This window comes from Lontra canadensis, unplaced genomic scaffold, assembly GCF_010015895.1.
Source record: "Lontra canadensis isolate GAN:19392208 unplaced genomic scaffold, GSC_riverotter_1.0 scaffold23, whole genome shotgun sequence".
Taxonomy (NCBI): Eukaryota; Metazoa; Chordata; class Mammalia; order Carnivora; family Mustelidae; genus Lontra; species Lontra canadensis.
This window is the reverse complement of record NW_022631017.1, coordinates 19,940,613-19,966,385: the sequence shown is the minus strand read 5'-3', so window position 1 is coordinate 19,966,385 and position 25,773 is coordinate 19,940,613. Positions and strand designations below refer to the sequence as shown.

The 25,773-nt window shown below is 39.7% G+C and overlaps 1 pseudogene; it reads left to right on the top strand.

Annotated features, from left to right (window-relative positions):
• The first annotated feature begins 8,170 nt into the window (after positions 1-8,170).
• Positions 8,171-17,566, top strand: LOC116870367 (annotated as a pseudogene).
• The last annotated feature ends 8,207 nt before the right edge of the window (positions 17,567-25,773 follow it).

Here is a 25,773-nt window from a genome sequence, read left to right as displayed (position 1 = left end):
ATAAAGGAAAAATTTTTGATTCTTTCAATGAAGTTATCCATTTGAAAATCTCCCACATCGTATGTACCACATGTATGTGCTTAAGGGAGTACACATACACACATGTTCATACACACACACACACACATGCATGTGCACACACACACATTCACAGAATTCACCTGCTCTGTAAATTCTGAAGGCCAGAAACTTTTCTGCGGATAGCATTACTGAAGATTTCCCTCCCTTCCTTTTTGCTTTCTAAGGCATGGAACTCTAAGACCCCTTCCCAGACAGTCAGATATGCTATAAAAAGTAACACTAGCCATGGGAAATATGGAGGGACAAGGGATATGCCACAAACAGGGATAAACACCTTCCTCAACGCAAACCTGCCAGATCGCTTCAAGCAGAGAACTGCTCCTTGTCCTTGTGCTTGTCCCCACTGTGGCCCCTCTTTCCTGCCCAGGGACCAATAAATCAGGGCTTTCCCTCCTAAGTGACCCACCATGGGAGGCTTAGATAAGGCGCAAAGTTGCCCTCCATAGACTTCAAACCCCCACCTCTGGAACAAAGTAGGAAAGTTATACTTTTGTTAGCACTCTATCTAGGAGAAAAAACCCAAGGAAAACATCCACTGGACAAAGCCTACTTTGTGTGCTGAGAAACCCTGATCTTGGACAATTGTCTCTAGTCTTATTTATGCAAGAAATGAATTTTCAGAGGTCTAGCAAAATTATCAGCAGTGCAATTATAATACTCTATGTTTATTTGGTTAGTACACTCTTCCATTATCTAGGGGAAGAAAACAGTCAAAAAATTTCCCTTAAACAAAAAGTTACAGAAGAAAGAATAAAATGTTCATTTCTGAATAGGAAAGCTCTCATTTGCAAAATGCCCTGATATGATAAGAAAAGTACTTTATGCCAAACCTTACAAAACTTATTCTATACCTGTGATGTGTCCACATATCATATATTTATGCTTTTTTATTATGTAGTATATATATATGTATACATAACATGCATTATTATTCCAATCCTTTATGTGTAAACAAGTGCAACAATGAGACCAGATGGCTTTTCTTGACTAACCCCAAATCCAAGTAGGTTTTAAATGATAGGCAGTGTTTTCAGTTTGTGGGAGAGGCAGGAAGTGGAGGGGGAGGTGAAGAGCACCAGAACAGAGAGAAGGCGTAGGGGAAGCATGGCTTTTGGGGCTCCATGGCCCAGGGTCTCAATCCCACACTTTACTCATTAATAGAACCTAATAAATATCATGTTATTTTGATTTTTGAGCTGTAATATTAGGGTAATAATAATATCTCCCTTACAGACGTGCAGTCATACGTGTAGAAACCTCCATTGTAAAGTAGGCAGGAGAACTCAGCTTTGAAGACAGTTAAGTACAAGAGGTAGGTAACTGCAGATGACTTGGTTTTCCTTCTGCCTCCCCTGGAGAGGACAAGGGGTCTTGAGAAACCTTTGCGACATTATGCCAGCGAATTTTTAAAGTAGAGTCTGTTGTCCACTCAACAAACATCTATTACTGATTCCGGGCCGGGCTATGAATTCTGCAGAATGATTCAGGGAGCTGCAGATGTTGGATTTGAATTTTATTTGAAAAAAGGATACAAATGGCAGGAGTGTTCGATGTGCTGTATATGAAATTAACTCTTTCTTTTAAAAAGATTTTATTTATTTATTTGAGAGAGAGAGAGAGAGAGCATGAGCAGAAGCGAGGGCAGAGGGAGAAGGCGGAGCAGATTCCGCACTGAGCAGGGAGCCCGACATGGGGCTCCATCCCAGGATCCTGGGATCATGACCCGAGTTGAGGGCAGATGCTTAATCGTCTGAGCCACCCAGGAACCCCTAAGTTAACTCTTAAGACACGATTCATGTCTTAACTTGCACACTCAGGTTAACTCATTTTTGTGTAGACTCAGAATATAACTTCTCCTGCCTTCTCTGAAAATATTTTTTTCTTTCTTTTTTTTTTTTTAAAGATTTCATCCATTTATTGACAGACAGAGGTCCCAAGTAGGCAGAGAGGCAGGCAGAGAGAGAGGTGGAGGCAGGCTCCCTGCGGAGCAGAGAGCAGGATGCGGGGCTTGATCCCAGGACCCTGGGATCACGACCTGAGCCAAAGGCAGAGGCCCAACCCACTGAGCCACCCAGGAGCCCCTAAGTTAACTCTTAAGACACCACTCATGTCTTAACTTGCACACTCAGGTTAACTCATTTTTGCGTAGACTCAGAATATAACTTCTCCTGCCTTCTCTGAAAATATTTTTTTATTTCTTTTTTTTGTTTCTAAATGTGCCATTGATTAGGAACATAATGGTGTTTAAACACTCCCTTAAGAATTCAGGCCCACTCATGTGTGTTCATATACAAGCACATGACTGTGTTATATCAATGCTGGTCTTGGTTAAATGCCATGTCAGGCCTGGGGATCTGCCCAGAACATGCTCTGTTCCCTATGTAACGACATGTTTGGGCAAAAATAAATGACCGGCTACCTTGTTTGACAGTTTACAACACTGTAAATTTGAGTGCTTCTCTTCCGGCTTTTATATTTATGAGAAGGAATGAACAGTTATTACATATAGTCAATGATACAGTTTTTGAAATGAAATATTCCTACCCACTTTTTCAGAGAGTATGTGGAGATTGCAAGGGGAGCTATGCAGAAGTGTTACCCTTTGTAAAGACTTCTAGGGGCACTTAGGTATCTCAGTCCTTAAGTCTGCCTGGGGTCATGATCCCAGGCATCGGGCTCCCTGCTAGCTGAGTGGCATGCTTCTCCCTCTCCTACTTCCCCTGCTTGTGTTCCCTTTCTCACTGTGTCTCTCTCTGTCAAATAAATAAAATCTTTAAAAAAAAAAAAGACCTTTGTTGATGAATTAGGATTTTTCTTTGTACTGTGCAACCAAAATGAAGTATAGCAAAAAATGAAATACTGAGACTGATTTCAAATTACTTTCTAAATAAAAGTACTGGTAGTGCTCAATGATTAATTTAATAATAAGTCAATGTTATACACTAATTATGTAGAAGAAATACACTAGTAAAATAACGTCTGTCTGTTTCTATGCTGGGGTATCAAATGCTATTGAACAAGTACGGAAACCATGGCTCGAGGTATGACTTTCTCCAAAAGGAGAGTCATGGGAAGAGAGCAGCAGAAGTGCAACAAAAGTTCCGCTTAACACGGCGCTCTTTTCCTTGTTTCTGGAAAAAATGGAAATGCAAGCCTCAGACATGTAGTTTGCATAGTAACATGGACACAAGTATTCTATGACACAAGTGAATGTTAAATAGAATTTGAGTGAGATGGTCTCAAATCATGTTTTACTCATTTTATGCATAAAGTGCCTTTCGGGAAAGCGTTTTCAAATTGTATCTGTCCCTTCCTGCAGACTCAGAACCATGCATGTATCTGGCCAAGGCTCGTGTGGATTCTTCTGGTTCTGTGGGGCTTATTTCTCCTTTAACTGAAATATCAATGCGTCCTTGATTCTTCAAAAATTGTGAGAAACATCACTTGGATGTTCAAAAACAAAAGCGCAAGCTTTACAAATATTCTTGTGGGAATGTTTCCCTGCTGTGGTCCACATTTAGAGTGGAGTACATTCACGGTGTCCATCATTGTTCTATTAAGACCAAGGACCAAACACTTCCTGTTTCAGGATCCTACAGACTGAGAGGAAGGAAAGAAGAAATAAGGAGAGAACTGCCCGCTGATGCTTCCCCTTTGATGAGGATTGGAGGGAGCCTATATATTGCCTCCAAAGCTTTTGGGCATTTGTGGGTGGGATGGAGGTATTAGAAAAGCCTGTATCGATACAGTGCCTTGAGTGGGTAACGATGTCGATTATTACTCCATTTATAGTCTTGACAGTTAAATGTTAGCCTTTGCATTAGGGATGATTTACAGTTACTTTTTGACTTGTTGCACCTATACTAGACAATTAAATAGATGCAAATTCCCACATAGAAACTAGGGATTAATTTTATGTATCTTCTTCTCTAGGGCATTCATGTGATAAAACTGTCTTCCTAGTTGCCCATTTCCTTGTCACCTGGCCGCCTGATTCTTTTGATCTCCCTGGTCCAGTGAGGTCACCTGCCTCTCCTGAAATCTGTTTGCAGGTTAGCGTTGGTGGTATCAGCCTTGCTGATGCTACTTCATTTTTTCAAGCTTCACCTTTCTCTAGTGTTCCTTCTTCTAGTGGACTTGTCCTACATTTTTGTTTATTTTCTGTTTCTAAAACTTATGCCTTCTCTACTTCTATGTCCATCTTCCTAGGTTTTCAACAGGACTCTCCTGCATAGCACCCAAATGACCTGATGTAAATTCTGTCATTTTTCAGTTTGGAACTATGCTCCCCATCCCTTCCCCTTCCCCTGAGTCTAGGTTAAGATGACCAATGTATTACCTCTCTCAGAACTGGAACAGCCCCTACTGGTCACCACCCAACTAGACTGAACAGGAACTAGTGGAAAGATCTTGGATCATCCAAACTCTTTCATCCCCTACACGAGTCACTTAAAACAAAAGACACTCAGAACTAATCATGTGAAAATCCTGCCAATGTAAAAATAAGCAAAACTTCAAAAACATGTTAAAACAGGTGGAAAGGGATCCTTATGCTTAACTCAATATAGGTTTGAAATCATTTTTCTTTTCTTCCTTTTTTTTTTTTTCTTTTACAAAATAATTATGTGTGGGCAAGAGTAACCTAGAGTTCAGATTTGGTCTGAGTTCTTGAGATCCGAGTGTGATGGGAACTTATTCTGTGTTCTCCAGCAAGTCACTCCTTACATTCATTTTCCTAACTACAAAATGGAGATTATGCCTCCATCCTGAAGGTCCTGGGGCTTACTGTCAGAGAAGTGTTTTGGAATCCACTACTGAAAGGTGCTCAGCAAGTTCAAAGCACTAATATTAAGAAAGGTTTATATCATATTTATAATGCAGTAAATCCTTCCCATAAGTATAAAATGATTCTTCCTAGTTTTATTCCTTACACAGATTAAAAGACCTTCAGTTTTTTCAATACTATCAACTTAACACAGTGCTCCAGCTGTGTACACGCGCAAAACTATTCCCGTTCTCTTTTGATTTGCCCCATGAGCTGAGCCCAAGACAAAAGAACGCACTACTCACAAGTGTGACTCATGTGAAAATTGAAACTTCATGCTCTATTTTATTAAGGGCCTTGCCTTCTTTCAGTGGGTTAGAATAATTGGGAATAAAGATAAACACTGTAAAATAAACACGGACACTGAATTAGTTCAATAAAGTAAATGTGAATCAACTGCTCGCTAGCAAACCCAGTGGACAAATGGGGGAACTGCAAGAGTCTCAAAGCTGTTGATGAGTCCAATTATTTCCCCAAGCACTTTAAGTATATTATCTGAATCGATAGAAACAATGCTTAATCGTAGAACACATAATAATGGTCACAATTAGGTTTTATTCAAGAGAATAGGGAGCCCAGAAGAGAGCACCTGGCTGGCAGCATGAATGGATAAGGGAAAGGGAGAAGGCCCAGCAGAAGTGATGGTATCACAAGGTTACGAACGTAGAAACGAAGAAAGATGACATTCGATGTGTGCCAGGTTTGTGCCAGGCAGTACGCTAAGCACCTCACATGCACTCTCTCATGGAATCCTAATATGGAATTTGCAAGATAAGCATTATATCTCTTCCAAGTATTGAAGCTGAGAACTTAGGTCATTTTTCCAGGTATTAAATAATAGAACAAGAAATCTCTCTGGATTCATATGAGTCCTAGTTGAACTGTTTCTACCACATTCTGGCACCATTTTGGGGAAAAAAGTCTGTTGGTTCTGAAAACTGTTGCTAGGTTTTTTATTATGATTTGTTAATAAGCACACCAAAATAATACAGTTAGTTTTCCTCTTGGCTTAGTGTATCTCTTTAACTTCTGTGTGCCCATATTTCCTTTTCTTTAATCATGGTTGGATTGAAAATCTGTTTTTTAAATAATTTGATTGAATTCTGTTTTAAATATGATATTGGTGGTGAAAATATACACATACCAGGTATAATGCTTGGTATCTCTCTTATGTAGCGATGATAAAAGTGAAGAGGCATTGAAATGAAATTTGAGAATCTTAGAGAAATTTTGGCAAAAAGTATAGGAAAAGAGAACAATTTTTTGAACACTTCTCTCAGGAAATTTGTTGAGTTGTGTACTAGGAATGGAAAACCCTAGTTCTTGGAAATTCTATAAGGAGAAACCAATGTGTGGATTTTTCTGAAGAAAGCAACCTTTGTCCCAATTGTTTCTATCCCTCAGTGTCTGCCTCCAGAGAGTCTCTAGAAAGGACTTTCATCTTGCAAGATTAGCTCTGAACTGTCCCCTGTCACCTAGTGCCTCTGGGTTCCTTCTTTACTCCCCTCTCTCCACTGCTCTCTAGGCTACCTTTCTTTTCTTCTCAGATCTCCAGTTTCACTTGCCTGGCAGTTTCTCTCTCTTCTCTGGGACCCTGGGGCTAAGGACTGCCTTTGTTTCTGCACTAGATGCTCATACTTCCAGCTGCTTTCAGGACAGCATCTGGGTTCTCTCCCTTGTCCATCAAACTGAAGGATGAACAAGGGCAGAGAGCCACAGTGTTTCTTCTTCACTGACTGGAAAAGCACTGAGTTGCTTCTCATCAAGGGCTGGGGAGGGGCGATTGTGGTGAGGATCCATAATTGGAAGTCCCTGGGGGGCTTGATATTCATTAACTTGGACAAGTCTAAAAATGGCAAGGAGGCTAGCCTTGGCACACCCAAGTGTGCATTTTTTTGGGTGCACGGTATTTGGAAGTAGCATTTGAATTCCACATTGTTTTAAAGTGGCTTTTGCTCTCTCAGATTCTGATGGTAAGTATCTCTATTACTGAAGAGAGTGAGATTGAAGCTCAAACCTACTGCTTTTGAAACACAGCTCTGAGAAGACATCCTGGTCTCTGGCACACGAAACTACCTTAGTACTAGGACTAGGAGAGTTTGGGTTTAGGAGCTTGTTCTGCATTTTTTTTTTTTTTTAATTAAGAATTGCTCCATTTGGGTATTTACAATGTCTCTCTGCCAGCTTTTTTTGTTACCATTTTTTTAACCTTCAAATTTTAAAATTCCTTTTTTCTCACTCACTCTATTTTTGACTTTTGTTTTTATAAGTTATCATCTTCAAGAAAAGCAGGAATGATTTAAGCTCACAAAGAGAGAGGTATTCATGTATACCAGCCCTATACAATAGAACTTTCTGAGATGATAAGAATTTTCTGTATCTGCCCTGCCCTGCCCAGTACAGAATTCACTAGCCATATGTGGCTACTGGGGGCTTAAAATGTGGCTTGGGTGGCACTAAGCAATGACAACACACTAGAGACTTGTGGGGAGAATTATGGAGAAGAACAAGGTAGAAAAAAAAAGACTCCTTTAATTCTATGATTAAAGTCCTGGATTGCTTGATGTCTCCCTACTCCTCCTACCCTGAAAAATGGTTCATATGCATGAAACCTGCCAGAATAAACACAGCAAACACTTACAGAACTGAAATATGGTATGCAATACCACATTTTCAGATCGGACTCTGAGAAGTACACAGGTGAGGGAGGCCAAAATAACACCGCAAAGGTTTTGAAACTAAATTGACATTCAAACCACAGTCCACCAAACTGAATCAAGACATGTTCAGGGTTGATTGCCTGCTTAAATGTATGACTTAAAAAGAAACCTGATTCTTTAACATAATACTCAAAATGTTCAGGAATCAATCCAAAATCATTCATTATACCAAGAACCAGAAAAACCATAACTCAAATGAGGAAAAACAATAACATATGCTCTGCCAAGATCACACAGAGGTTGGAATTAAATGACAAGGTTTTTAAGTAACTGTCATAAAAATACTCCAACAAGCAATGCATGAAACGGAAAACTGAAACAAAAAGCAGTGGGAACATACAGAAAACAATAAAACAGCCGACCTAAATTCTATCGTATCATTAATTACTTTAAAAGCATCTGATGTATTTTCACTTAAAAAGGGGATTCCATGGTATAATAAAAGTTGTAAAAGAAAAAAAAAAAAAAGCAAATGTCTTAGCCCCCTTTCCTCAGCTGCTGCTGAAGTGCTCAATGGCACTTCATCCAGCCACTGGACCACACCATGGCTTCCCTCTGGGAGCACATCTGTGTGGACTCAGCCCTCATCCTGCACAATGATGAGGTGCTGGTTATGGAGGATAGGATCAATACTCCCATTAAAGCAGTGGGTGTAAAAGTTGAACCTTTCTGACCCTGCTGGTTTACAAAGGCCCTGGCCAATGTCAACATGGGGTTGGGGGGGGGGCATCTGAAATGTTGGGGCTGGTGGTTCCTGCCCCAGCAGCTGGTGCTGCCCCAGCAGGAGATCCTGCTCCCTCCACCACTGCTGCCCCAGCTGTAGAGAAGAAGAAAGTGAAAGCAAAGAAAGAAGAATCAGAGGAGTTTGATGATGACACGGGCTTTGGTCTTTCTGACAAAACCTCTTCTGTAAACTGTTCAATAAAAAGCCAAACTCTTAACAATCAATCAACCAACCAACCAGTCAATCAATCAACCAATCAATTTAAATGGCTCAAACACACCAACTAGAAGACAAAGATTTGCAAAATGGATTAGAAAATGTGATCCAACTATGTGCTGTCTACAAGAAGCTCAGTTCAAATATAGGTATGATATAGCTAATCTAAGGCACAAGAATGCAGAAAGGTATATTGTGTGAACATTAATCAAAGGAAAGCTGGAGTGTCTGCATTAATATCAGCCAAAGTGGACTTCAGAGCAAAAGAGAATTAACAAGGACAAAAAGCAGTATTACAAATTATAAAAAGGTATATATAAATTATAAAAAGGATCAATTATTTAAGAACATATAACACTCCTAGACTGATGATTCACAGACCTGTACCCTTGAAACAAATAATACATTGTGTTAATTTTAAAAAAAGAACGTATAACACTCCTAAATATGTATGTTCTAAGCAGCAGAACCTGCAAAAATATGAAGCAAAAATTGCAAAACTGGAAGAGAAATGGATATCTCACAACTATAGCTAGGGCTTGCCTTAGTAATTGATAAACCACCAGCCAAAAAAATTCAGCACAAAACTGGAACATGAATGTTTGTAGCAGCTTTATTTGTAAATCAAAAACTGAGAACAACTTAAATGCCTTTTAGCCCGTGGATGGCTAAACAAATTATAGAACATCCATTGCTAGAGATTGAATGTGAACTCCCACCTTTCAAATTCATATGTTAAAGCCCATTGTGATAGTATTTGAAGGTAGGAGCTTTACAGAGGTGATCATGAGGGTAGAGTTTTCATGAATAGGATTAATGCCCTTATAAAAGACAACCTGAAGAACTCTGTTACCCCTTTCCAACATGTGAGGACACAGGCAAAAAGATGGTTGTTTGTGAACCAGAAAGTGGACTCTTGCCAGATAACCTAATCTGTACACACCTTGATCTAAGAATTCTCAGCCTCCACAACAATAAGAAATATATTTCTGTTTTTTAGTAAACCATGCAGCCTCTGGCATTTTGTTACAGCAGCCCATGTAACAAACACATACGTTGGAACACTACTCCATGATAAAAGAAACAAATTGTTGTTATATGCCATAACCTGATGGATTTCCAAGGCATTATGATGCATAATGAAAAGCCAATTATATTCATGTTACATTATCAAAAGGACAGATTATGTTTGCCAAGGGTTCGGGTTGGAGGGACAATTGGAGGGACTGTAAGAGGTGATGAAACAGTTGGTGATAATCTTAATGATAATCATGGTTATACAAATCTATATACATGATAAAATGTCATAGAACTATACAACCCCCAAAATGTGCATATTAAAACAGGTAACAATCCAAACCATATTATTATTAGATTATAATAATTAGATAGATAATAGTATGGTACCATCATCAATTGGTTGGCTTTGACAACTGTGCTGCGGTTATGTAAGATATTATTGGGGATAAGGGTCCATGGTCCCATGGATCTATGGGAACTCTCTGTACTATTTCTGCAACTTCTGTGTGAGCCTTAAATTATTCCAAAACAAAAATATCCTTTTAAATGTGGCTAAATCAACCGACGAACTGAATTTTTCATTTAGTTTGATTTTTATATATTTAAATAGCTGCATGTGACTACTGGCTTTAGTATTGGACCATGTAGGTCATTACTAAGTTTTGTCAAGTAATCTTTTGATTTCCATTTGTTTTTATTCCTAGGCTCCTGAAGAAAGTTTCATGTGTGAAAAATTTACCCAATGCATAAAATATAATGCATATTATTTCAGTCTCCTTTCATCAAGTACAGTACTGGACCACATAGGAGCATAATGAACTTCAAGTTTCAAAAAACAATGCATTTGGTCATTTTATCATTTTCCATCCCATTCTGATGACTATTGTGGATAAGAGAACGTTAATAGCTCAGCTAAGCTGTAAAGATTTTTAAGACTCAACCTTGTTTTGTAAGCTCACTGAATAGGAAGAGGTCTATAGTTGTTTAGAACCTTAATTATCTCTTTTTACTGACAAAATCTGAGCAAATCCCTAGGAATGAACAGTTGGTCTTTTGACTTTCCCTGCCAGAATAAGTGACTTTAAATCTTTGCCAGCACAGGTTAAGAGATCAACTCATTTTTCAGAGCCCACAGAAGTCAATCTCCTCTGACTTGCAGAAGGGGTTTGATTCTGTCTTCCCTTTTCATTCATCCCCTTCAACTTTTCCCAAAGCATCCTCACTCTAGATAAACTATATAAGCTTACGATGAGGCAAATTCATGGTGTGCTGGCTCAACGCCCCCCCCCGCCGCCCCAGCCCCACACAAAAGCAAGAGTCTAATCATAAGGAACTGCCCAACTTTCCTGGGGGTATTCAGGGGTGGGGACTTTTAAGGTTATTTTGGGACCGGTTGCTGTAAAGCTCTCCTTCCAACCACTCCTAAAATGGTGATGGAGGCTGTTAGGACCCCTGACCTTGGGGAAAGACTAAGCCTGATTATCTAGAGATTTCAAAAAAGGAATATTAGGATTCTCTTTAGTGGCATATGGGGGGTAGGGAGTGAACATTAATACCATCATTGTTTAGGATTGCCAGCTCATGATAATAAAGTGCATACTGACTCTTAGTTGGTTTCAATCACTGTTTAAAATTCTCTACAGATGGTGCACCCACTTTCACCTGTACCAGGGAAAACTATTCCTATCACCCTCCCTTCAGAAAGCCACTGGTTTTCTCCCTTCTGTGTCCAGAGCACCTGCTTTCACCTTTCCAGACAGACTAAGGGAGACTCAGATATGACCCTAAAGCATCAGTTCTGAGAAAGCAGGAGATAGTCTGTTTCCATCTTGATGCTCTCTAACAGTTAACACCATGCTTGGCTCTAATTGGCATTTAGGAAGTTATTTAAATAAATAGATAAATGAATCCATTTAAATCTTTGAGGATGGTACCAACCTCTGCCTTTCCATATGGGATGTGGTATTGTTTTTGATGCATTATCTTAAACATTTAAGGGGGCTACTCTTTCTCCACTAGTGATTGTGAGGGTTTTCACAAATGTTAAATACGCCGATGCTGATTATAATATTAGTGAGTCAGAAATAGCTGTAGGATGGGTTCATGAACCCTGTGGACCCACTTTGAGATGGACTCTGAACTCACATATGGCCCTTCTCTAACAGGAGGATCTGTGATGGTACTCTTGGTCTTTCAGTATCATAGTCAACTCAGAGCCCTGATTCAACAACCCACTTTCCCCAGCGTATGTTTATTTGAGTAAATGGCCATTGGCCCCTTTGTAGAAAGACTGGGGAAACACTGCTATATACACTTTCCATGGTGTTGCAAGATCCTTCCTCACAAAAACTTGCCATTATTTCAAGCAGTAGGTTATAGGTCTAAGAATTAGCTCAAGTCTGTAAACTGACTAAGAGATCATGATTTTCCACTCAGGTGGTAGACCTTAACCTTCTGCTCATCCATTCAAGATCTGTTTTAATTGGTGATATACATTAAGCAAGACCCTTATCACTTGCCCATTGATCTCATTCTGGAAATACTATCTTCCATTAGGGAACTTCAGAAATCTCTTTGAGCAGAGCCTGCTCATCTCTCTGTTGTGGACTTTGATCATCATGCCCACCTTGCTTCTGGCCATCTGGCCTCTGTTGTTCTGAGATCTATCATCCCCATTGTTATTGGGGAGCAGAGGTCAATAGCAGAATCTCTTATCGTTAATCCTAATCTACATGGGACATCCACTACTGAACTTCTCAACAATGCTGCTGCCCCCCTCATCTAGGAGAGAAAGTTACAATATTGTCAAAGGAAGTTCTCCAGGGAAGAAAGCAGCTCGGAGCCTATAGCAGCCAAAACTCACAGCAGCTATAAATTGGATACAACAGGTTGAAGAAGGGAGTTTGGGCAAGGCAGATATGGTATCTGCTGCAAGGTCTTTCCTTTCTGTCCCAGATCACTACTACATGGCTTTGTCTCAGTCCTTGTAGGTAATGATGTAATCTGTTCACATGACTGTCCCTCACCATAAATGCTTTCCTTATTGTGTGACTTAGTTTAATCTCAATACTGAGGTATTTTTCTAATGAAGTTTATAAGCTTTTTCTGAGTCCTGCGTGGATAATGACTTTGACCAACTTAGCTTTGTTTTCCCTGCTAGAAAAATTTTGCAAAGATCATCTTTCTTTTTTTAAGATTTTATTAATTTATTTGAGAGAGAGAAAGAGCATGAGAAGGGAGAGGGTCAGAGGGAGAAACAGACTCCCTGCTGAGCAGGGATCCTGCTGCAGAACTTAATCCTGGGACTCCAGGATCATGACCTGAGCCAAAGGCAGTCGCATAACCAACTGAGCCACCCCAGGCACCCCACAAAGATCATCTTCCAATCCATATAACTCACACCAAATAACTACTGATTTTCTTTCCAATTAAAAAGCATCCATAATTCTTGTAGTAAACTTGAAAAGAAAAACATAAACGGAAAAAAAATCTAATCTTGCTATCTGAATACAACCACTATTAACAATTGGATTTACTCCCAAATACTTCTCTCTGTGTATGCATACAGATACATATATACCCTATTTTTAACTTAACATGACTTTATTTGAAATTTATCATGCCCTGAAAAATAGTATTTGTAAGACTCTTTCTAATGACTGTATGATACATTGTCATGTGATTATACAATTATTAATTTAATTAATTTATTTATACATTCCCTTAGTTTTGGAGATTTAGATTTTTCTCAATGTTTCAGTTGTTATTATAAACGACATGGTAGTGAACACATTTTTTTTTTTTTAAAGATCTTATTTATTTATTTGACAGAGAGAGATCACAAGCAGGCAGAGAGGCAGGCAGAGAGAGAGGAGGAAGCAGGCTCCCTGCTGAGCAGAGAGCCCGATGCAGGGCTCGATCCCAGGACTCTGAGATCATGACCCGAGCCGAAGGCAGCGGCTTAACCCACTGAGCCACCCAGGCGCCCCTACACATTTTTTAAATAACTGAAGAATAGTTGACATAAAATGTTCTATTAGTTTCAGGTGTACAACATGATTTGACAATTCTAAGCAATGATGAACACATTCTTTTTGTCTACCTTTCTAGTTACTTCATTCATACAGTAATCATTTAGTCAACAGATATTTACTTAGCTCCTATGACAAGCCAGAGGCACTGCGTAATCAGCCAAGCACACAGCAAAAGACAAGCCAGGCACTCCCTGCCCTCCCTGCCACCAGAGAGGTTATGATGTGCCAGGGAAGAAACTTTATAAATTACCGCAGTTGCAAGGGTGGTGATTACTACAGAAAGGAAGTGCAGGGAGTTTTGTGTCTTCGTCAGCTTGGGTCATCAAGACAAAGAACTATAGACTGGTGGCTTAAGCAGAAATGGATTTTCTCACAGTCTGGAGGGTAGAAATCTGAGATCAGGGTGCCAGCATGGTCAGGTTCTGGGAAAGGTTCCCTCCTTGGCTTTCAAGGCCACCTTTCTGTTCAGTGCTCAGGTGGCCTTTCCTTGGTACATGTGTGTGTACCAAAGTGTATTTATAAGGTGCCTAATTCTATTGCATTAGGAACACTCTCAAAACCTCATTTAATCTTGGGGCACCTGGGTGGCTCAGTGGGTTAAAGCCTCCACCTTCGGCTCAGGTCATGATCTCGGGGTCCTGGGCTCGAGCCCCACATCAGGCTCCCTGCTCGGCGGGGAGCCTGCTTCCCCTTCTCTCTGCCTGGCTCTCTGCCTACTTGTGATCTCTGTCAAAAAAAAAATAAAATAAAATAAAATAAAAAATCTTAAAAAAAAAAAAGACCTCATTTAATCTTAATTATCTCTAAAAGCCTTATCTTCTAACACAGTCACATGGGGGGAAGCTGGTTAGGGCTTCAACATATACATTTGAAGCAGACAAAATTCAGTCCATAGCATTTTGGGAACATTTCAGGAGACAGTCTAGATGAATATTTTTTCAAATGTTTAAAAGAAATTAGTGTTTTAGAGATTTTAATTTTATTTTAATTAATTAATTAATTTTATTTTATTTTAAATTTACTTTAATTTAATTTTATTTTTAATTCTTTCAGGATTTCCAGACTTAGCAAATAAGAATAGAGAATGTTCAGTTATATTTGAATTTCAGATAAACAGCAAAACATTTTTAGTGTGAGTATGTCTCATACAATATTTGGTGTCCTGTGTTTTCTCTGGCAATCCTTCTTTTCATGCTTTAATGTGGTCAGTGCTACCTTTTTATCCATGTAAGGGATCAAAGCCTATGTATTTGTTATTCTGAAGGATACTTACATGTTTGTTTATTGATTTTATGTGTGAACAGTGAAATTAAGTATTTTTAAAGTGTCCATGGGGCGCCTGGGTTGCTCAGTTGGTTAAGCATCTGCCTTCAACTCAGGTCATGATCCCAGGGTCCTGGGGTCTAGCCCCGTGACGGCCTCTATGCTCAGCGAGGAGCCTGCTTCTCCCTTTCCCCCTGCCTGCGGCTCCCTCTGCTGTGTTCTCTCTCTGTGTGTCAAATAAATAAGTAAATAAAAATCTTTAAAAAAATGTCCAGGTAAAATTGATTGCTACTTTGTCTGACATTTCTGTGGGTAGACACTTAAAAGAAAAGCTATTCTCCTTTTTTTTTTTTTGTCAAATTTGTAAGCCTCTGCTATTATTTGACTAAAAATTTTTATTTTTATTTTTTATACTACATCTGTTTCTAAAGCATCAAGACATACATACTTTTCTTCACCTTAAAATAAAATTTTAAATGGAAGGAGGCTTGTTTGAGAAAAAGCATTCTCAATTCCTTAGTAATTCTTCATGGAACCCCCCCCCCCGCCCCCATTAAGCAGCAAACATTTAGCTCTCCTTGACAAGTCCATACTCCTGGAAAACTACTTTTTATAAATATTCAGAACAATGTGGCAATGGTGTAGGGCTTTCAAAAGACGTGTGGCTGCACCTTTCACATTAATTCTTTGTCCCGAGGCTGCCATTCACTGTATTTTAGGCAAGGTAGCTCTTATCTTGAGAGTAGGGTTTCATCTGCTAGAATACTTTCTTACTCTCAATCACTTTCTCTGCCTTAAAGGCTTTATAACTGTTCCTTGAAAAACACTCAAGCCAAGAAGGTGGTACAATTAGCATTTGCCTCAATACTCTCACAGAAGCTCTCCCCAGGATAATTTTACACTCAGCCACAGACACATTATGCGATTTTTTTCCAAAGGATTACCAATTGGAAACAAGAGCTGAAATGTATCCTATATGGTACAATTGTACATACAAAGTACTAGCGTCTTAAGAGACACAGTGTCACCCTATCTATGGAATCTAGCTGCCCAACGAAATATTCAGCCAATATTTATTACATGGCAGTATCTGATTTGAATGTCAATGTCCTCTGAATTTCTTTACTGGTCTCCAAAGTCCTTTTCAGATTTCCTAAGAGTGCTTCTCTTTCTCTTCTCACCTCTGAGTCCATAAACACAGTGCATTGTCTCGCTTACCATCTCTACAGAAGCAAGCTCTACTTGAATGACCCAAGCAAGCTCCCAGGCTAGTGAACGCTGAGTTGTAGTGTTGGCGATGGAGAACATAAGAACATGCAATTATGCTTTGCTCTTAGTTAGATTTTGATTTAATCAATTCAGACAATGTGAAGCTGTGAATTAAAAATACTCTTGTGAAGGATTGGAAGGAATACCTTGGTTTTCTGCATCAAAAGAAGGCGCATGTTTATTTAGAAGTCTGAACTAAAAATGTTTTAATACAGAGTTTTAAGGAACAGCTGTTTTGCATGCACTCTTCTTGAATTCCAACAACTACAGCCCCTTCCAGGACCCTAAGCTTCATGGGGATGGTGAATTTTGTTTATTTTGCTCATTTCTCTATTTCTAGTGCCGGGAGCAGTATCTAGGGCATGGTATATTCTCTTCAAATATTTATTGAATGTATGAATAAATAAAATACAACGCCCCCAAATGTGCTTCATTTCCCCAGCGTATAATCACGAACAAATGCTTGGTGAAGTAAGAGGGATACTCATAATTAGCACGAATTTCATTCCTACTGTCAAGGTGGGTGTTCATCGGGTGTTCATACCAACTCTTTCTAATTGATGTTTTCAGAACTCCCCTTGCCAAACATTAGTGACTTTTGTCCTGCCATGTTTACATACCTGAGACCAAGCACAGGCACTTTTTGAAGTTAATTAAAGATTCACTTATGTTAAACATTTCCGGATGATAGCAAGAGACCAACTTGGCAGACAGTAGGAATAATCTCTAGTACTTCCCTCTGTGATTTTTCTCAGACAGGTCTTGAAGGGTCTGGTCCTAATGGGATTGACAGAAGTGAGATGGGGTGATTGGGAGATGCTGTGCTACTTACTGCCTACAGCAAGAGAGTGCAGGTGAATTCAGAGACAAAGATCACCAGTTTCATCCTTTGCATATCTGAGTGCATGTTCCCCATGACAAATATAAAATCCCCTAGCTGGCTTGGGCCTGCCACCCAGCGCTTTTCTGGTATGCCTTTCATTTATTTGTTGTTGTGTGTTTGAAGGCTAACTTTTTAAATACCAACTTAAAAGATAACCTTATCAGATTGCTTCCCAATTTTATTATCTCAAAGTATCCTTTTATTTACTTTCTTCTATGATTCATTCAGTTTTGAAAGAGTTTTATCTATGTAGAAACTGTATTTAAAAACTAATAATTAATTTTCCATTTCTGTTTTCTTTTAGGAACTCTGCTTCTCAGAGTTTCTCATCAGAAAGTGATGAGAGCTGTTACCACAGGTGTTGATTTAGTTCCAGCCAAGAGCCAGAGACTCGATGTTAACTTTAACATGGGTAAAATAGATGACTGTCCCGGGCTCTTTGAAATAGTCAAAGTAGTTCCTGAGGACCTCTGGGGGTCCCAGCCTGAGCATCACATTAGACTGTACATTGAGACCAACTGGGGAGCTTGAAAACACTGGTTCCCAGGCCCCATTCCAGATCAATTAAATTAAGATTTCTGTACCCTGGAGTGACTTTATTTTTTTGAAACAATAAATTCATGTGCTTAAAAAAGTCCAACAATACAGAAGAGTGATTTTAATGCATGACTAGGGTTAAAACCACTGCGCAGTGTAGCATATCTAAAGCAAATGTTAAAAACAAAACAAAAGTGAAAAAAACAAAAAGAAAGGAAAAAGGGGAAAAGCCTGCCTTGGAGCATGCATCCAGAACTGTGGGAAAGACTTTTGGAACTCTGGGTCTGGCCTCTACCGCACTCAAAGCAACTCTCAGGGAAAGTGATGGCAGAGGTGTCCCCTCTCGGCTAAAGCCTTTTCCTTCCCAGGGCCCAGTTTCAATAACCAAACAGGGCACTGCCAAATTCAACAGGAAACAGGAGTGTGAGCTCCAACTTAAGATGTCTCAGGATTAAATTCCCTGCATCAATTAAATATGTGGGGGCACCATTAATTTCTCAGTTGGTGCTCTTCCTACCAAGCAATCCTGCATTTGCAAACAGTTCTCTCTCATTCCCACACAACTTTAGTGTCATCCCTTCTCCCCAACTCAATGTTTGCAGGATGCTCTACACTTCTGGTGGCCCCCGAGGCCCCACCTCTGGCCCCTCGCTCCTGAAGAGTGACCATTCAAAACCTCAAGAGAAGTGACATGTTTATTAAAGATGTCCAATATTACATTTTAGGCTTTACAGATGAACAGAAGCATTCCAAGGGAGCAGGGAAATTTTTACTGGAAAACTGCCTGTAGGAAAAATTGCCTGCAAAAGACAAAATTGGTAAGAAGAAATAAACAATAAAATGAATGCCAAACATCTTAGGAAATGTGAAAATTCTCCGATTCAATATATTTCCAACTGTCTTGTGAAAATAAATACAGGAGACTTCCATATGTTCACTTTGATAAATTTAGTGTATTTTGTAGTACCTTATTGATTTCAGAAAACAAATACCCAGGCTTTTATGATTTTCATGTCTTTCTGAAAGCTGGGCATCTTAAGGGTCCTCAAAAAAGCCCTCTGGCTAAGTTAAGGAATGTAGAATTATGACTAGCCTCAGAGGCAGCTTAGCTCATAGACAGAACAAAGGCTTTGGAGAAGGCTGGACCTGGGGTTAAACCTATTTTCTACTCTTGGGGCTCCTGGGTGGCTCAGTTGGGTAAGTGTCTGCCTTTGGCTCAGGTCATGGTCCCCGGGTACTAGGATTGAACCCTGCATCGGGCTCCCTGCTCAGCAGGAAGTCTGCTTCTCCCTCTGCTTCTCTTCTTTCTTTCTCTCTTTCTCAAATAAATAAATAAATAAAATCTTTAAAAAAAAATACAGTATATGTTAATTTAAAAATCTTAAAAAAAAAACACCTATGTTCTACTCTTGACTAGCTGCATGATTGTAGGCAAATTACTTAACCTTCATAAAGCTCACATTCTGTATCTGTAAAGTGACACTGATAATACCTGTTTCACAGAGTTGTTAGAAGGATTGAATGAGCAATGTCTACAAAGTATTTAGTACTGCGTCTGTTGTTTAGGAATAATTCACACATATTGCTATCATTATTATTCAAAAAAGTAGATGACATCCCCTTTCTTCAAACAGTTCAAAATCTTTGAGAGAAAGGATTAATGCAAAAAAAAAAGTGAAAATAACACAAGTTAGAATATAATAAAATTCTCAACTAAGAAGAAAGACAAAAGAACAGGTTCCGGGTTAATATCAAGACTGTGGGCTAGTTCTGGGATGACCATCAATAACTGTGTGACCTTGGGCAAGTTACTTTACTTTTCTGGGCCTCTTATTTCCTTATCTCTAATATGCCATTATTAAAATAGACAAGTATTTCCAACTTCTAAGAGTCCCTGAATGAGAATCCTCAAACTATTTTTAATATTTCAAAAAACTCAATAAAATTAGAGTTTGTACCATGATACAACTGCTCAAATTAGTTAAACTATCAAAATTCTTTGCTTTTGCAAGACTTAAAAAAAAATCACTTTTGAGTGATAACATTAACTTTTTATGCAGATGAGAAATCGTGGTCAATCATAACATTTCAGGAATTTGCAGAAGAGATAATGAAATGGATTCTTGGTTATTAAAAGGGTGGAAACTACTGTAAGACTCAAGATTTTCCAGGATTCTACTGTTTTCTATTTGATTATTTCATGGATAATAATCATGATTATTACCTGAAAATCAGTGAAACAGGTCCTCAGTTCAAAATTTTTATTCCTGTCTCCCCTAGATTCTCTATAAAAACCTCTGCTCTGATAGCATCACATTCTTGCTTCCTGTGCTTTGCTTTTGCTTCAGAATCCTCCCTCCTCCCAGGATGACATCTTCCTTACAGCCCAGCCAGCTTGAAACCTAAACTCTCCCTCCATGTCACACCCTTCTTAATAGCTATAGGACTTCCTTTCATTACCAGCCTGACGCTTCATGGGATAGGTCATTTTCTCTGTCTGTACTTATTTCTTACTTTCCCAATTAGCCTGCAAACTTAAGGGCTGGTCATTGTTTTAGAGTCATTTCCTAGCCCCTTATTTTCCACAAAAGCCATGAATTTTCATCAAAGAAATTGAGTAGTCATTTTTCAGACCTAAAAATCATTGATGGATGCCAAAGCTAGCTGGTGATAGCTTGATGAGGATTGGGATATTTATAGTGCCAATGCCTATCCTATCAAAATACTTGTTAAGAACTTATTAATAAACGGTACCAAAAAACTGGCAGACATAATCATAACCAAGTAGCAAAATTTAACAGCACCCAGAATGGGACAAACTGACATCATGGACCCCTTGATGCCCCAAAAAGAATACAGCATCACTGTTCTGATATTCCTGTCATAAAGCATACCCTGAATCTAATCATGAGGAAAAATCAAACAAATTCAGGTTGTGGACTACTACACGAACTAACAGTCCTATACACTTGAAAAATATAAAGTACATAAAATGCAAGGAAAGACCAAAGAATTATTCCAAGTCGAGGGACATGACAACTAAACACAACAAGTAATCTTTGACTTAAGATCCTCAATCTATAAAGGATTTTACTGAAACGATTTGTAATATTTCAATGGAGTCTGTAAATTTGGTGGTGATTATCTATGAATGTCAATTTTCTGATGCTGCCGGTTGTTCTGTGTTTTTGTAGTAGAGTGGCTGTTTTAAAAGGTTTTATCTATTTATTTGAGAGAGAGAGATAGCACATGAGCAGGGTATGGGGCAGAGGGAGAAGGAGAAGCAGACTCCCCCTTGAGCAGGGAGCCCAATGTACGGTTTGATCCCAGGACCTTGAGATTATGACCTGAGCTGAAGGCAGATGCTTAACTGACTGAGCCATCCAGGTGTCCCTGTAGTAGAAGGTCTTTATTTTTAGGACATAAACACTGAAATGTTGAGGGATAAGTCTGCTACTTATTCTTGAATGGCTCAGAAAAAATATGTATGTTATATAGAGTAATTAATGTGGTGTTAGATATATGTACATATTTTGCATAGGTTACACATACAAGATATTTACATGTATTTTATACATATGTGTGTGTGTGTATAGACAGAGAGATGTGGTAAAATGCAAACAATTAGCTAATTTTTGTGTAGGTTGTATGGGAGTTCTTTGTACCATTCTGCAGCTTTTTTGCATGTTTGAAATTATTTAAAAATAAAAGGTTAACAAATTAATGAATTTCAGCACAATCAACATGGGGAATTAAATTCATAACATAAGACTGAGAATTTAACAGATGTAAAAGATGTTATCCTGAAAGAACATCTTCAGGTGCGATATAATAGAAATACAACATATAATAGAAATTCTTTGGCAAAGAATCATAATCTATTATTAGAGGATAGGCTGAAGTGAAATCAAAAGATATCAGAGTTTAGGCATAAAGAAAACTTCCTTTATTGCAATGGCATTGCTGAAATTATAGCTACTCCTTGCTTATTGTAAAATGGAATACACTTGACTCTTGAACAAAGCAAGGGTTGGGGCACTGACCATTTACAAAAGCGGGTATGAGATTTTTTGTTTGCTTGTTTTTTTAAAGATTTTATTTATTTATTTGACAGACAGAGATCACAGGTAAGCAGAGAGGCAGGCAGAGAGAGAGGGGAAACAGGCTCCATGCTGAGCAGAGTGCCTGATGTGGGGCTCGAACCCAGGACCCTGAGATCATGACCTGAGCTGAAGGTAGGAGGCTTAACCCACTGAGCCACCCAGGTGCCCCCAGGTATGACTTTTGACTCCCCCAAAACTTAACTACTAATAGCCCACTGTTGACTAGAAGCCTTATGGATAATATAAAGAGTCAAATAACAAATATTTTATGTCTTAGGTATATTATTCGGATTCTTACAATAAAGTAAGAGAAAAGAAAATGTTAAGAAAAATCATGAAAGAAAATACATTTACAGTATCGTCCAGTCTTTATTGAAAAAAATCCATGTCTAAGTGGACTCGTGCCGCTCAACACACCCATGCGTTGCTCGAGGCTCAGCTGTATATTGAGGTGGAAAAACTGGACAAAAACATCACTGGATTTGCTTGATAATTCAGTATAATTATTTTTGGATTTTTCTGAGGGACCCAGAACAACGGTTACTGGATTCACATGATCATGCCATGAGTTGGCCCAGCTCCATGGTTGTAGTAGTTGTTACTCCACAGTAATGACTGGGAACAGACACTCATTTTCTCACCTTAAGCAGCATCAAATCCATAGGCAGAAGAGCACAGCGTGAGGAGTGCGCCCTTTTGCTGAGATAAAGTCACTGGAGGGAGTGGGTGCTTCTAGGAAGACCCACCCCCTTTTTAGCCGTACCCAACAATGACCGCTGGCCTGGTGCAGTTAGCTCAAAGGCTATTCTGTACCAGTAGTTCCCAAAGTACGCTCCCCAGACCAGGAGCATCCGCACCCCGGAAGTGGAGCTCAGCAATGGGACTTTATTCCCCTAGTCAGGAGACTCGGAAGCGCGCCGAAGGCTGCAAACGGTTGATAACCCATCCACTCAGCAAGTTTGAAAGAACGACGTCTGCTAGGGAATACTCAGGCACCTGTCTCTCCTCCTCCGAAAAGGGACTAATTCCCAATTTCCTTACGGTTAAAAGCCTTCAGAAAGAATCACCGTAATTTAAATGTCTCTAGCTCTCCGGGAACCTCTTAATAGGACCATAAATAAAAATTTAAAAAACAATTAGAGAGGCACCAGAAGCTCTTTTCATCCTCTTGTGATGCTCTAAATGCAGCAAGGACTTGCCAGTTGGCTATTACAATTTTATATCTACCTCTGTATTAAGTTTCTTGGTTGGCAGTATTTGCTTTAGGAACCAAATGCCTGTCATCTGAAGGCACCATGGAGTGATTAATAAAGGCTTTTGTAATGCTCATTAAAATGAAAATGGCTCATAGATACCTGCAGAAGAGGCTCCTAGGTGTGTGTTGGTGTTGGGGGTGGGGGGGCGCAGGCGGAGAAGTCTGTTTTAAGATAAAGCAGCATTGGGAAGCCCGACAGCCTTTGGAGAATGTGGCAGGGAGGAGAAGCGGGAGGAAGCATAGGAAGGAAGGACGCTGCTGCATTCCCACGTGCCTGGCACGTGGGCGGAGGTGGGTCTTGGTGGAAGCGCTTTGCCTGCCGTCTGGATTTCTGCGCTGCTGGGTGTCTTCCCTACAGTAGTTGGTTCTGATGTTTCTAACACACTATTTTGTTTAGTTTTTAAGATTTTATTTATTCATTTGACAGAGAGAGCACAAGCAGGGGGAGCGGCAGGCAGAGGGAGAAGAAGAAGCAGACTCCCAGTTGAGCTGAGAGCCCTCCCTGGGCCTCAAGCCCAGAACCCAGGGATCATGGCCTGAGCAAAAGGCAGATGCTTATGGGACTGAGCAACCTACGGCCCCAGAAGGCAGACAGTGTTTTAGACAGTTCAGGCTACTGTAACAAAAATACCATAGACGGGTTGGCTGAAACAACAAATGTTTATTTTTCACTGTTCTGGAGACTGGAAAATCCAAAATTAAAGCACCAGCAGATTCTGTGTCTGCTTTCTGCTCCACAGATAGCCCTCTTCACACTGTATCCTCACATGAGGAAAGAGGGTCAGAGAGCTCTCTGGGTCTCTTCTCCAAGGGCACTAATCCCATTGGTTGTGGGTTCCACCCTCATGACCTCCTCACCTACTAAAGGCCCCACCTCCTAAGTCCATCGCACTGAGAACTGGGTTTCATTGTATGAATTTAGGGGAGATATGATATTCAGTATATAGCACATAATTTTTTCAGAATTTAGGAATTTTGTTAACTTTGAAGGAGAAGACATTTATTTAAATTATTTTGATTAGTCGTTCTCTCTTGCCAAAGGACAATCCCTATGGCTGTGAGATCTTTGACGGTACAATGTTTGTCCTCTAGGGCAAATTCTGCCTGAGCTTTGCTGTGACATCTGGAAAAAGTAATTTCACCTCCATTTATAAATAACTTATTTCTCTGTATTAGAAGCAGAATTACCTCTTGTTAATAAATGGGTATACCTGTGTCACAGTAATTGTGACCAGTTCCATCCAGTAGCCCCTTCATTGGTGTTCTAGGACTTGAAGCCCTATTGAACCAAAGGTCCCACTCATGAGGTGGCCCCCAAGCCTGAGAAATAGGCAAGACGGGAGCTTTCACCAACTTGGTGGACAGTCCATTCAGGAAGAGTCATCCCTGGGCCAAAAGCTGCGGTTAGTTTTCTGAACCCTACCTATTAAACCCTACCCTATTAAAATAGTGCCCTTGAAGGAAGCTCTGTGGGCCAGTGCTCCTGGAACCTTCTGAGCTTTAGACCTTCTGTCAGTCTACTCCCAGGTATGGGGACAGTTCTCTGTACCCAACCCTGGCTGCCTATCCCACTTTTCCTGGGGCCCCATTTTACCTCTCTTAGCACTTAAATCTTTTTCCTCCACCAAGATTGCATGCCTAATTCACACGTGCCTTCTAATGGAGGCTGCCATAAAGCCACTATTACCATAAAGCCTTTGAAGAGAAAACAAGCTTTAATGAGTATTCCACTACATTAGTTAGTTGGAGGGATGTGCAATTTCTGCTGACACATCAGTTAGGAGAAGGGAGTCCACTTCAGTTAAATTACATTCATCCACCCACCAATCTGAACTACCTACTTTTCCTGGAATGCTCAGGTAAGTGCTATGCAATTTTTACCTTTGGGTCTTTGAGCACATCACTCCACCATCACCAGCAACATCACAGCTAAAATGTATGGGATATCTACTTATGCTCTCATAAGAAATTATGTCTGTGTGTTTTTTCAGACTTTCTGGGTAGTTACTATTGATAAGTCCATTTCCAGATAAGAACATTGAAACTCAGGGGATTTATAACTTGACCAGGAGCTTATAGCTACTTAGTGGTAGTGTGGTAGCTCTGATTGTTGTGATGGGGTACTTCTCCCCACCCCTTTCCCTGGCAACCCTTACTTATCCTTTAGATTGGGATCAGGACATCTGTTGCAGAGCTCTCTGTATGACCCCAAATTAGGATCCCTCTTCAGCTCCCACATAGCATCTCTATCCCATCATGGGGCACAGTTTTCCCTATACGTGGTCTCACCTCTTCCTTCTACCTGTGTTGGAGAGTGCTACTCATGTAGGTCAGGAGCACTCACCACACATTATTAATATTCTCTTGCCTTTAAGATATCTGTATTTTTATATGGAAGTTGATTAAGAAGTCATGCTTTTAGCTGTTCCAGTGAAATGTGCTGAAACTGCTTGAACTCCATCTGATTGCCTAGAACATGAGATGTTCAGAATAAAGGTGGGAAATGCTTGAAAGAAGGACAAGGGGAGCCTTACAGGTTTGGGGTGGTTGACAGTCCAGGGCATGTGGACCATGCTCTGTTTTATAGCTGGGTTGCTTGGTAGGGTATAAACACTGCATTTAGAAGTGGAGAATAGGATCCTGCTCCCACATCTAGCTCTCATTGGCTTTGAGACTTTGAGCAAATTATTTAAAATCCTCTTGTAGGAGTTTCCTTTATTAAGAATTTTTTATTTCCAAAGTTGTATCATTTGCTTCAAAAATATACTTAATAGCACTTTAAAAGAAAATGAAAGGATAATTCTTTTTTTAAAAGATTTATTTATTAACTCAGAGAGAAAGAG